Below are 11,015 nucleotides of genomic sequence, written 5' to 3'. Positions count from 1 at the left end.
AGCACCTTCAGCGACCAGTCCTGGATCTTACGGTAAGTGTGGGGGTGAGAGTGTGGTTCCGGGCGTCCTGGGGAGCCAGGTGGGGCCGCGGAGTTGCTGCTGACCGCAGAAGCGGGCAAATCAGATGATGGGGGTAAAGTCAGCGTAACGCTTTTAATGTCCCCTGTTCTCCTCATGTTGTTATTGCCCGCCTCCGTGACTGCTGGGGTGTTAGCAGACTCCGCGGCCACCCGCTCTGGCTCCCTCTGCTGGTGGGGTGTGTCTATGGGGAAAGAGGAGGAGATGGTGTTACTACACGGGAGAGCAACATTACTGTAGTGCGTTTGTGGTGGGTGTGTTGCATCCGTGTGTGAGGGAGAGGGGGAAGAAGGCGCAGGGGAGACGACGGGCTGCTCCGCCCGACGGGCCCGCAACCGGTTACTTTCTCGGGGAGGAAGGGGATGGATCTCCGCCTTTATTGTAATTTCCGGGTTGCTTTCGGGCAGATGGATCGTGGGCGGAGCCGCCACGTCGGAAGCCCCCGCGCCCTCAATGGGGGTACAGAGGTCTCTATGGGGGGGAAGAAGAGGAACAGAAGAAGGGTTAAGAGGGGGAGGAGATGAAGAAGTAGGATGAGTTTGAATATTAAGGACAGGAGTGGGAGAAGTAAGGAGCGGAGGAAAAGAGGAAGTGGTGGATGAGGTGGTAGTGAGAGGAGGAGAGATAGGACGGTGAGAGGGGTCCAACTGTTGAAACCGGGGGGGATTTACTGGGTTGGGGAGTGGGGGATAGTCAAGGGGGGAGAGTCGAGACGTGGAGGCCCCCTCCTCCGTCGGCGGGCTCTTAGACGTGATGTCCCGCAGTGTGTTGATGGAGGAGGAGGTGAGCTTCCTCCCATATCTCGATCTCCCCCACTGGATCGCCTTATCAAATGGAATCTGGCTAAAGGTAGGGATGGTCTCCAATCCCACAGCGATAACCGAGTCGTAGTGCTCACGGAGGATGTGCATATTGTTAAGCATCCAGGTGTCAGTGTTTTGTTGTACTTTGAGTTGAGTTGTTTCATTGGGTGAGGAGGGCTTGATGAAGGAGGTGAGGCGAGTCACCTTCCTCATCATGCCCTGTGGGAATGTATGGTTGTTGAATGTAGTGTTGAGAATTTCTGAGTGGTGAATGGCCTGTAGTAATTTGAAATATGATTTGGCTTGTAGATAGATATGTGTGGGTAGACTATGTGGGTGTGGAGGTAGACTATGTGAGTGTGGAGGTTGTGTAATTCTCCCCGTGGGGAGGGGGGGACGAGAACGATGTGATACATTCCTGCCCCTCACCTCCCCAGGAGGAGAAGCCAGTGCTGAAAAACGGTTATTAAGTGGTATGGGCATGTTGGATCGCTGTGGGATCGGAGAGTCCATGAAGGAGTTGGAAAAGAGTAAAGAGAGGGTTAGGGTTAGGGTTAGGGTTAGGTTAGGTAAGGAGCGTGGCCCTCCTAAGAGGGCCACGAGGGGCACTGGCACAAGGGGGCTGTCCTTTAAAAAGGCTTTAATAAAACACCTAAAAAATAAAAAACAATCAAGACAATTTTATTAAAAACAGCCCGGCAGTAGAGCAACCAACAGCGGAACCGGCAGAGAGGAAATGTTAAAAAGGGAAGGGGAATTAAAAAACGGGCAAACATGGGGACAAAGGAATAAAAACCACAATCATACACAACAAATCCCCAATGAATATATAAATAAAATGTATAAATTAATTAATTTTATATAAAAAGATAAATTAACATATAAAGTGTATATACACAAACACCACCTCTAAAACTTTAAAAGGATAAATAGATAAATAAGTGCTTTTTAAAAAAAAGAGAGAAAAAGGATAAATTAACATATAATAAATGTATATACACACACACACACACACACCACCTCTAAAACTATAAAACATAAATAACTACATAAGTGCTTAAAAAGTGCATAAAAGTGAGATAATGTGTACAATTATGCCTAATACCCCCATCCCACGTCCGCCGTTGGATAAAAGAGTGGGCCTCGTCTGCCTGTGGGGAGAGGGGAGGACAAAGGGTGTGTCTCCACCAGGGGAAAGTTAAAATAGATAAATAAATTAAAAGATAAGATAAATAAACAGATAAATAAATAATTTAACAATAATATACAATTTAAAAAAGTTTAAAAGGGTGAATAAAACCATGCATAATATATTAAAACCACACGTGAGATAAATATAAATATATTAATAAATAAATAAATAAATACACACACACGTATATAAGGAAATCCCATGGTGGAGATATAATAGGGGGGGGGGGGGGGGGGGGAGGTTTTGAGAAAAGGCAAGGCAGGCGAGGCTCCAATAAAAACAGACTGGGAGTTAATATTTTTCATTAAGCCCATGCGGGTCTATAGTTCCCAGTCTGTGGATCCATTTCCTCTCCGCTGCTTGCCGCTGCGCCCTGCTCCACTGCCCGCTGCTCTCCAGGCCCACACTCTGGAGACCGTGTGAGCCATGGAGTTTAAAATGTGCATATAGGACGCTCGTGCCATTCCCACTATTGATCATGTACAAGTGCTGTTTGACTCTGAGGTGCAACTCGTTCTTTGTCTCCCCCACGTATAGTTTGTGGCAGGCCCTGCATCTGAGAGCATAAACTACATTAGAGGCTGTGGATGGCAGGGCCTGCCCCAAGTTAAAACCGAGTCTGCTCTGGGGGTTAAAAACGTGGGGGAGACGCATAAAACCGATCTCCGAACCTCGAAGCGCCTCCCTCCTGGTCCCTTGCTTGTTAAGGTCAGTGTGGACCAGGATGTCTTTAAGATTTTTATTTCTACGAAAGGCGGAGATCACACGGCTGTCCTTGAGGGCGGCACAATGTTCCCTCGTCCCCTGAAAATTGCTCTTGATAGTCCTCAGAAGGTTATGAGTAGCCTCTGAGAATGTTAAAATCAAGGGGACGAGGGACTGGGCAGGTGGTTGTGGGGTGCCAGTGCCACCTCTGAAGGTGTCGGCGACCTCCGCCTTAATCGTTCTCAGGAAGCGCTTCGAGTAACCCCTGAGTCTCAACGCGCCAAAAAGGGTGCTGGTTGCCTCCTCCACGTGGCCCGGGAGGGTACAGATCCTGTGGAACCGGATCAGCTGAGACTTGATGAGACCTCTGTAGGTGTGTTTAGGGTGATAGCTGGATTTATAGAGGAGGGCGTGGCGGTCTGTTTCCTTAAAATGGACTTTGGTGGCCAGGGTTTTGTTCTGGTCGCTGGATTCTTGGAAGAAGACCCTGGTGTCCAGGAACTCGACCGAAAGATGTTGAAGGTTATGTTTGAGTTTTATTTTCGGGTGATGTGCATTTAAAGTGTCCAAAAATGTGTGGAAGTGCTGTTCGGTGTGGTCCCAGAGGCCGAAGATGTCATCCAGGTACCGGAAGTAGAGGAGGGGTTTGTGCTGAAGTTTGAGAAAAGCCGTTCTCTCCCAATGGGCCAGGTAGATGTTAGCATACGCTGGAGAGTATTTCCGGCCCATTGCACACCCGCACAACTGGAGATAGTGTTTATTGTTAAATGTGAAGTCGTTCCGAGTCAAAGTGATGTTAAGGAGTTGAATAATTTCTTTGTCTGGTCTGTCTGGATCGGGGTATTTATTAAAAATGTCTTGAATGGCAATGAGGCCGAGTGGAGTTTCAATGTTGGTATACAGAGATTCAATGTCAATGGTAAAGAGAAAGGTATGACCGGGTACCTGGAAGTTTTTAATTTTATTGATGAAGTGATAAGTGTCCTGAAGATAACCGGGGTGAAGTTGAGAAAGCGGATTAATAAAGTGGTCAATATATTCTGTGATGTTGTAGGACTCGGAACCGCAATCGCTGACTATAGGACGGCCGACCGGAACCACAGAAGGGACCGTCCAGGTCTCCGGAGGCTTGTGTATCTTGGGGAGCAGGTAAAAGAGGCGAGGCCTGGGCTCATCAGGACCGTCCAGGTACTGTTTTTGTTTTGAATTGATGTATTGTTTGTCATGAAGGCTATGTGTGATGTCCCTAATAAGTTGTTGTGTTTCTAACTGTAATAATTGCGTGAGTGGTGCATAATATGTGTTGTTATTTAATTGTCTGTCTGCTTCTAATATGTAGTTATGTCTGTCCTGTAAAACAATCTGGCCCCCTTTGTCGGCTGGTTTAATGACTATGTGTTTGTTATTACCCAATGTTTTAAGAATGTGTTTGTGTTGCTGACTAATGTTAGGCTGCGTGTGTGCAAGGGGGCGCCATCGTGTCAGTGCTGCTAGATTTTTCTGAATGAGTTGGGTGATCTGAGGTGAGAGGGTGTTTAAGCGTGGTTCCCAGCAGGACGGTCCAGTGAACGGGACAGGCTCTCGCCCCGGTGCTCCCCAGAAGTGGTCTAACAGTTTTAGCCTCCTGTGAAAGTTGTGGAGATCCCCTCTGAGCTCCGGTCGGGTGGGGGGTTTGGGTGTGGGGATGAAAGTGAGTCCTTTTTCCAGTATCTCCAGCTGGGTTAGGGTTAGGGTTAGGGGTTAGGGGTTAGGGTTAGGGTTAGGGTTAGGGTTTGGGTTTGGGTTTGGGTTAGGGGTTAGGGTTAGGGTTAGGGTAGGTAAGGAGCGTGGCCCTCCTAAGAGGGCCACGAGGGGCACTGGCACAAGGGGGCTGTCCTTTAAAAAGGCTTTAATAAAACACCTAAAAAATAAAAAACAATCAAGACAATTTTATTAAAAACAGCCCGGCAGTAGAGCAACCAACAGCGGAACCGGCAGAGAGGAAATGTTAAAAAGGGAAGGGGAATTAAAAAACGGGCAAACATGGGGACAAAGGAATAAAAACCACAATCATACACAACAAATCCCCAATGAATATATAAATAAAATGTATAAATTAATTAATTTTATATAAAAAGATAAATTAACATATAAAGTGTATATACACAAACACCACCTCTAAAACTTTAAAAGGATAAATAGATAAATAAGTGCTTTTTAAAAAAAAGAGAGAAAAAGGATAAATTAACATATAATAAATGTATATACACACACACACACACACACCACCTCTAAAACTATAAAACATAAATAAATACATAAGTGCTTAAAAAGTGCATAAAAGTGAGATAATGTGTACAATTATGCCTAATACCCCCATCCCACGTCCGCCGTTGGATAAAAGAGTGGGCCTCGTCTGCCTGTGGGGAGAGGGGAGGACAAAGGGTGTGTCTCCACCAGGGGAAAGTTAAAATAGATAAATAAATTAAAAGATAAGATAAATAAACAGATAAATAAATAATTTAACAATAATATACAATTTAAAAAAGTTTAAAAGGGTGAATAAAACCATGCATAATATATTAAAACCACACGTGAGATAAATATAAATATATTAATAAATAAATAAATAAATACACACACACGTATATAAGGAAATCCCATGGTGGAGATATAATAGGGGGGGGGGGGGGGGGGGGGGGGGGAGGTTTTGAGAAAAGGCAAGGCAGGCGAGGCTCCAATAAAAACAGACTGGGAGTTAATATTTTTCATTAAGCCCATGCGGGTCTATAGTTCCCAGTCTGTGGATCCATTTCCTCTCCGCTGCTTGCCGCTGCGCCCTGCTCCACTGCCCGCTGCTCTCCAGGCCCACACTCTGGAGACCGTGTGAGCCATGGAGTTTAAAATGTGCATATAGGACGCTCGTGCCATTCCCACTATTGATCATGTACAAGTGCTGTTTGACTCTGAGGTGCAACTCGTTCTTTGTCTCCCCCACGTATAGTTTGTGGCAGGCCCTGCATCTGAGAGCATAAACTACATTAGAGGCTGTGGATGGCAGGGCCTGCCCCAAGTTAAAACCGAGTCTGCTCTGGGGGTTAAAAACGTGGGGGAGACGCATAAAACCGATCTCCGAACCTCGAAGCGCCTCCCTCCTGGTCCCTTGCTTGTTAAGGTCAGTGTGGACCAGGATGTCTTTAAGATTTTTATTTCTACGAAAGGCGGAGATCACACGGCTGTCCTCGAGGGCGGCACAATGTTCCCTCGTCCCCTGAAAATTGCTCTTGATAGTCCTCAGAAGGTTATGAGTAGCCTCTGAGAATGTTAAAATCAAGGGGACGAGGGACTGGGCAGGTGGTTGTGGGGTGCCAGTGCCACCTCTGAAGGTGTTGGCGACCTCCGCCTTAATCGTTCTCAGGAAGCGCTTCGAGTAACCCCTGAGTCTCAACGCGCCAAAAAGGGTGCTGGTTGCCTCCTCCACGTGGCCCGGGAGGGTACAGATCCTGTGGAACCGGATCAGCTGAGACTTGATGAGACCTCTGTAGGTGTGTTTAGGGTGATAGCTGGATTTATAGAGGAGGGCGTGGCGGTCTGTTTCCTTAAAATGGACTTTGGTGGCCAGGGTTTTGTTCTGGTCGCTGGATTCTTGGAAGAAGACCCTGGTGTCCAGGAACTCGACCGAAAGATGTTGAAGGTTATGTTTGAGTTTTATTTTCGGGTGATGTGCATTTAAAGTGTCCAAAAATGTGTGGAAGTACTGTTCGGTGTGGTCCCAGAGGCCGAAGATGTCATCCAGGTACCGGAAGTAGAGGAGGGGTTTGTGCTGAAGTTTGAGAAAAGCCGTTCTCTCCCAATGGGCCAGGTAGATGTTAGCATACGCTGGAGAGTATTTCCGGCCCATTGCACACCCGCACAACTGGAGATAGTGTTTATTGTTAAATGTGAAGTCGTTCCGAGTCAAAGTGATGTTAAGGAGTTGAATAATTTCTTTGTCTGGTCTGTCTGGATCGGGGTATTTATTAAAAATGTCTTGAATGGCAATGAGGCCGAGTGGAGTTTCAATGTTGGTATACAGAGATTCAATGTCAATGGTAAAGAGAAAGGTATGACCGGGTACCTGGAAGTTTTTAATTTTATTGATGAAGTGATAAGTGTCCTGAAGATAACCGGGGTGAAGTTGAGAAAGCGGATTAATAAAGTGGTCAATATATTCTGTGATGTTGTAGGACTCGGAACCGCAATCGCTGACTATAGGACGGCCGACCGGAACCACAGAAGGGACCGTCCAGGTCTCGGGTTAGGGTTAGGGTTAGGGTTAGGGTTAGGGGTTAGGGTTAGGGTTAGGGGTTAGGGGTTAGGGTTAGGGTTAGGGTTAGGGTTAGGGTTAGCAAGGATACCAGACTTTTGGCGTGATGATCGTATATAGCTGTTGGCTACTTGGTGCTAGCCTCCTGAAACTTGGTGTGTGCATTCCTAGCACACCAGAGCACCTTTGTATTAAGTCTGGCATCTGTAGCTGCTTCCTGTGGTATGGCTGCCATAGAGCCCCATTGGATTATTTTGGTGATGATCGTATATAGCTCTTGGCTACTTGGTGCTAGCCTCCTGAAACTTGCAGTGTGTGTTGGTATTAAGCCAGAGCACGTGTGTGTCAAGTTTCTGTGGCTCTAGCTTGTTCCTTTAGTATAGCTGTCATAGACTCCCATTGCTTTAGGGTTAGGGTTAGGGTTAGGGTTAGGTTTAGGGTTAGGGTTAGGTAATAGCAAGGATACCAGACTTTTGGCGTGATGATCGTATATAGCTGTTGGCTACTTGGTGCTAGCCTCCTGAAACTTGGTGTGTGCATTCCTAGCACACCAGAGCACCTTTGTATTAAGTCTGGCATCTGTAGCTGCTTCCTGTGGTATGGCTGCCATAGAGCCCCATTGGATTATTTTGGTGATGATCGTATATAGCTCTTGGCTACTTGGTGCTAGCCTCCTGAAACTTGCAGTGTGTGTTGGTATTAAGCCAGAGCACGTGTGTGTCAAGTTTCTGTGGCTCTAGCTTGTTCCTTTAGTATAGCTGTCATAGACTCCCATTGCTTTAGGGTTAGGGTTAGGGTTAGGGTTAGGTTTAGGGTTAGGGTTAGGGTTAGGGGTTAGGGGTTAGGGTTAGGGGTTAGGGGTTAGGGGTTAGGGGTTAGGGTTAGGTAATAGCAAGGATACCAGACTTTTGGCGTGATGATCGTATATAGCTGTTGGCTACTTGGTGCTAGCCTCCTGAAACTTGGTGTGTGCATTCCTAGCACACCAGAGCACCTTTGTATTAAGTCTGGCATCTGTAGCTGCTTCCTGTGGTATGGCTGCCATAGAGCCCCATTGGATTATTTTGGTGATGATCGTATATAGCTCTTGGCTACTTGGTGCTAGCCTCCTGAAACTTGCAGTGTGTGTTGGTATTAAGCCAGAGCACGTGTGTGTCAAGTTTCTGTGGCTCTAGCTTGTTCCTTTAGTATAGCTGTCATAGACTCCCATTGCTTTAGGGTTAGGGTTAGGGTTAGGGTTAGGTTTAGGGTTAGGGTTAGGGTTAGGTTTAGGGTTAGGGTTAGGGTTAGGGTTAGGGTTAGGGTTAGGGAAAATAGGTTTCTGCCTACCAAGAAGGCAGGCAGAGAGCACGGGCACACAAGGTTTGTCCTGTTTCCTCTACTAACTCCCAATCGGTGACTCCCTTGTTTTTTTGTGTGTTCCACTTTGTTTTTAGAACGCTGGACAGTATTTTAATTTTAAATTCCAGCGTCTATCTGTGGATCACCCCACCCCAAACTCCGGTCCTGAGATCAGGTTTGTTTTATGTTTCCCCGAAGGTGAGTATTTTTTTATATATTTTGCAGGTAAGTACATTTATTTTTTTATGTGAAAAAGTGTTCTGTTTGTCCCATCCAACAGTCTAAAATCTCTAGGGCCGTCCTCTTTGTCCAGTACTCTGGGTGATCCGACCGTACCCTAAAGAATTGTTCCTCCACACCCTCCAACACGCTAAAAGATTCTTCCAAGAAGATGTTTGTTTGTGCTATTAGGTGTTTTGCCTGTGGCGGGAGCTGTGATGAGAACTGGATCAGTGGTACACAGATTTTCGCCTGGGGAAAAGCCCTGCCCGCCACTGCCATCAATTGGTGGAATTGTTTTTTAATAGTTTTAAGCAAATTCCCTCTCAGGCAGTTGTTCAAGCCAATCGAGAGCAAAACCATCCGGACAGTGGGGCAAGGGTCCAATTTATCAAGAATTCCCTTCATATGGTGTATTTGGGCCCCAGGGAAACTGTCCACCTGCACCAGTGCATCTCCCCACCCTGGTATCTCTGCCAAATTCTCATCTCCCACCACTAGCACAGGTTTTTCCACCGTCAGAGACCAGTTCGCAATTTTCCGGTATAAGTTGGCATGCAGGGTCGGTCTCTGAGGGGAACCATCACAGAGGTCCAACAGGTATGATAGGGAGCCAGATGGATCATCCCCTGATAGGGTGGAATCCTCAAGAGGGTGATCCAATCCCAGATCCCCATCCGTCAGTATCCTCTCCTTACTAGGTGGGCTCGGCGGAAGGTCATCCAGTGACCCCAGGCAAGGGGTGGGATGAATACCCAGTGCAACACTGCTAGTCCCAGGGCTCGATGGCTTGGGAGGACTCCCCCTAATCCGCGCCAAAACCACGCTAGGACCAATCTCATCCAAGGTAGGGGAAGGGGATTGGGGAAGGAGGTTGGGTTTAGGGTTAGGCTGAGGATAGGGGTAGGAATTGGGGTTAAAGTTAGGGTAAGGGTTGGGGTCAGGGTTAGAATTAAGGCTGGGATAGGAGTTGGGGTTAGGACTGGGGTTAAGGTTAGGACTTGGGTGAGGATTGGATCCGAGATCGGGGTCCGGCCCAAAGGTGGTGTTAACCAAGCCAGAGGGAGCCCGTGTCCCACCCCCCACCAACGATATCAAGGCAGCAATGGACGAGACTTTTAGTCGTTTCTTATACCTAGTTTTACCATAGGCAATCGCTCTGTCCAATGCCACCTGATCCACAGGGGGCAGGTCCTGCAGGCCCACTGCTATCACTTGATCGTAGTGGTGCTTAAGAATATTCATGTTCGCTCGCATCCACTCGTCTGTGTTCAGTTTGACCTTTGCAGTGGTCTCAGCATTGGGGGATGAAGGCTTAATGAAGGAGGTCAATTTATTGACCTGCCTCCGCATCCCCACCGGGAACATATGGGACCGCTGGGTCTCCTCCACCACCTCTGCATGGTGGACCGCTTGTAGCAGTTTGAAATATTGTTTGTGCAATTTATTGTCAGCAGGGATGGAGGGCCTAGTACTTCTCACACTCCCAGACGTCTCCCCCGAAAGACTACGAGATGGAAATCGTCTATGGACCCCGAGGACCATGGTCCCACCTCCACAAGGAGCCAGGTAAGTATTCGGTAAAAGGGTAGGAAATGACTGACAAACAAAAATACGGGGGGGGAAAGCTTTAACCTATAACCTGCCGATTATTCAAATTGATCCCCTTCCTATTGCTAAAAGGTTTTTCTTCCCTTTCTCTGGGTTTATTTTTCAAAAATCCCAAGGGTGTAACTCCAATGCAATTTCATGCAATACCGCTTCCATAGGGGAGGATCAAATAATGATAAAAAGACCGTACTTTATGGGTCCATGTGTTAAAAAAAGTCAGTCAGGCTAAAAGCTGAGGTGCAAAACTTGCCCACCAGTTGCCTCCTGATTTATTTCAAATTGATCCTCCTCTATTAAAAACGTTCCTCTTTTCTCTAGGTCCTTCTGGAAAAAAGGACCCGAGTATTTAGAGTTTATTAAAACCTTCCCTAAAACCTCCGGTATAAAATTCTAGTCGGCTCAGAAAAGAGCCCAAGAAAGGGCCAATTTATTTAATGTAGCACAATGTGCTTTATGGTGACAAACCACACTCAAACCCCTATAGGGGTCAACACGCAAGTCACACTCACAAAAACTGTGCAAAACCCACCCAACACACACTCTCAGAGGTGGCAGGTTTCTTGAGGCCTTTTTGGCCGTTTAGCTAGAAAGCCAGGCGGTGTCAAAAAAGGCTTTTTTTGGGTGCAGTAAAAGTGCAGCTAGTGCACAACACTCATGGAAAGGGATCAAATAATGTTAAAAGGTGGATATTAAAACCATCTGTTTAAAAATCATCTGTTTAAAAATCAGCAAGGCTGAGGGTTAAGTGCAAATGTTGGAGCTCCTGACGTTTCGCCACGCT

The sequence above is a fragment of the Anarhichas minor genome, unplaced genomic scaffold (genome assembly GCF_050575085.1).
Source record: "Anarhichas minor isolate MPS153535 unplaced genomic scaffold, ASM5057508v1 ptg000220l, whole genome shotgun sequence".
NCBI lineage: Eukaryota > Metazoa > Chordata > Actinopteri > Perciformes > Anarhichadidae > Anarhichas > Anarhichas minor.
Note: the sequence above shows the minus strand (reverse complement) of the source record.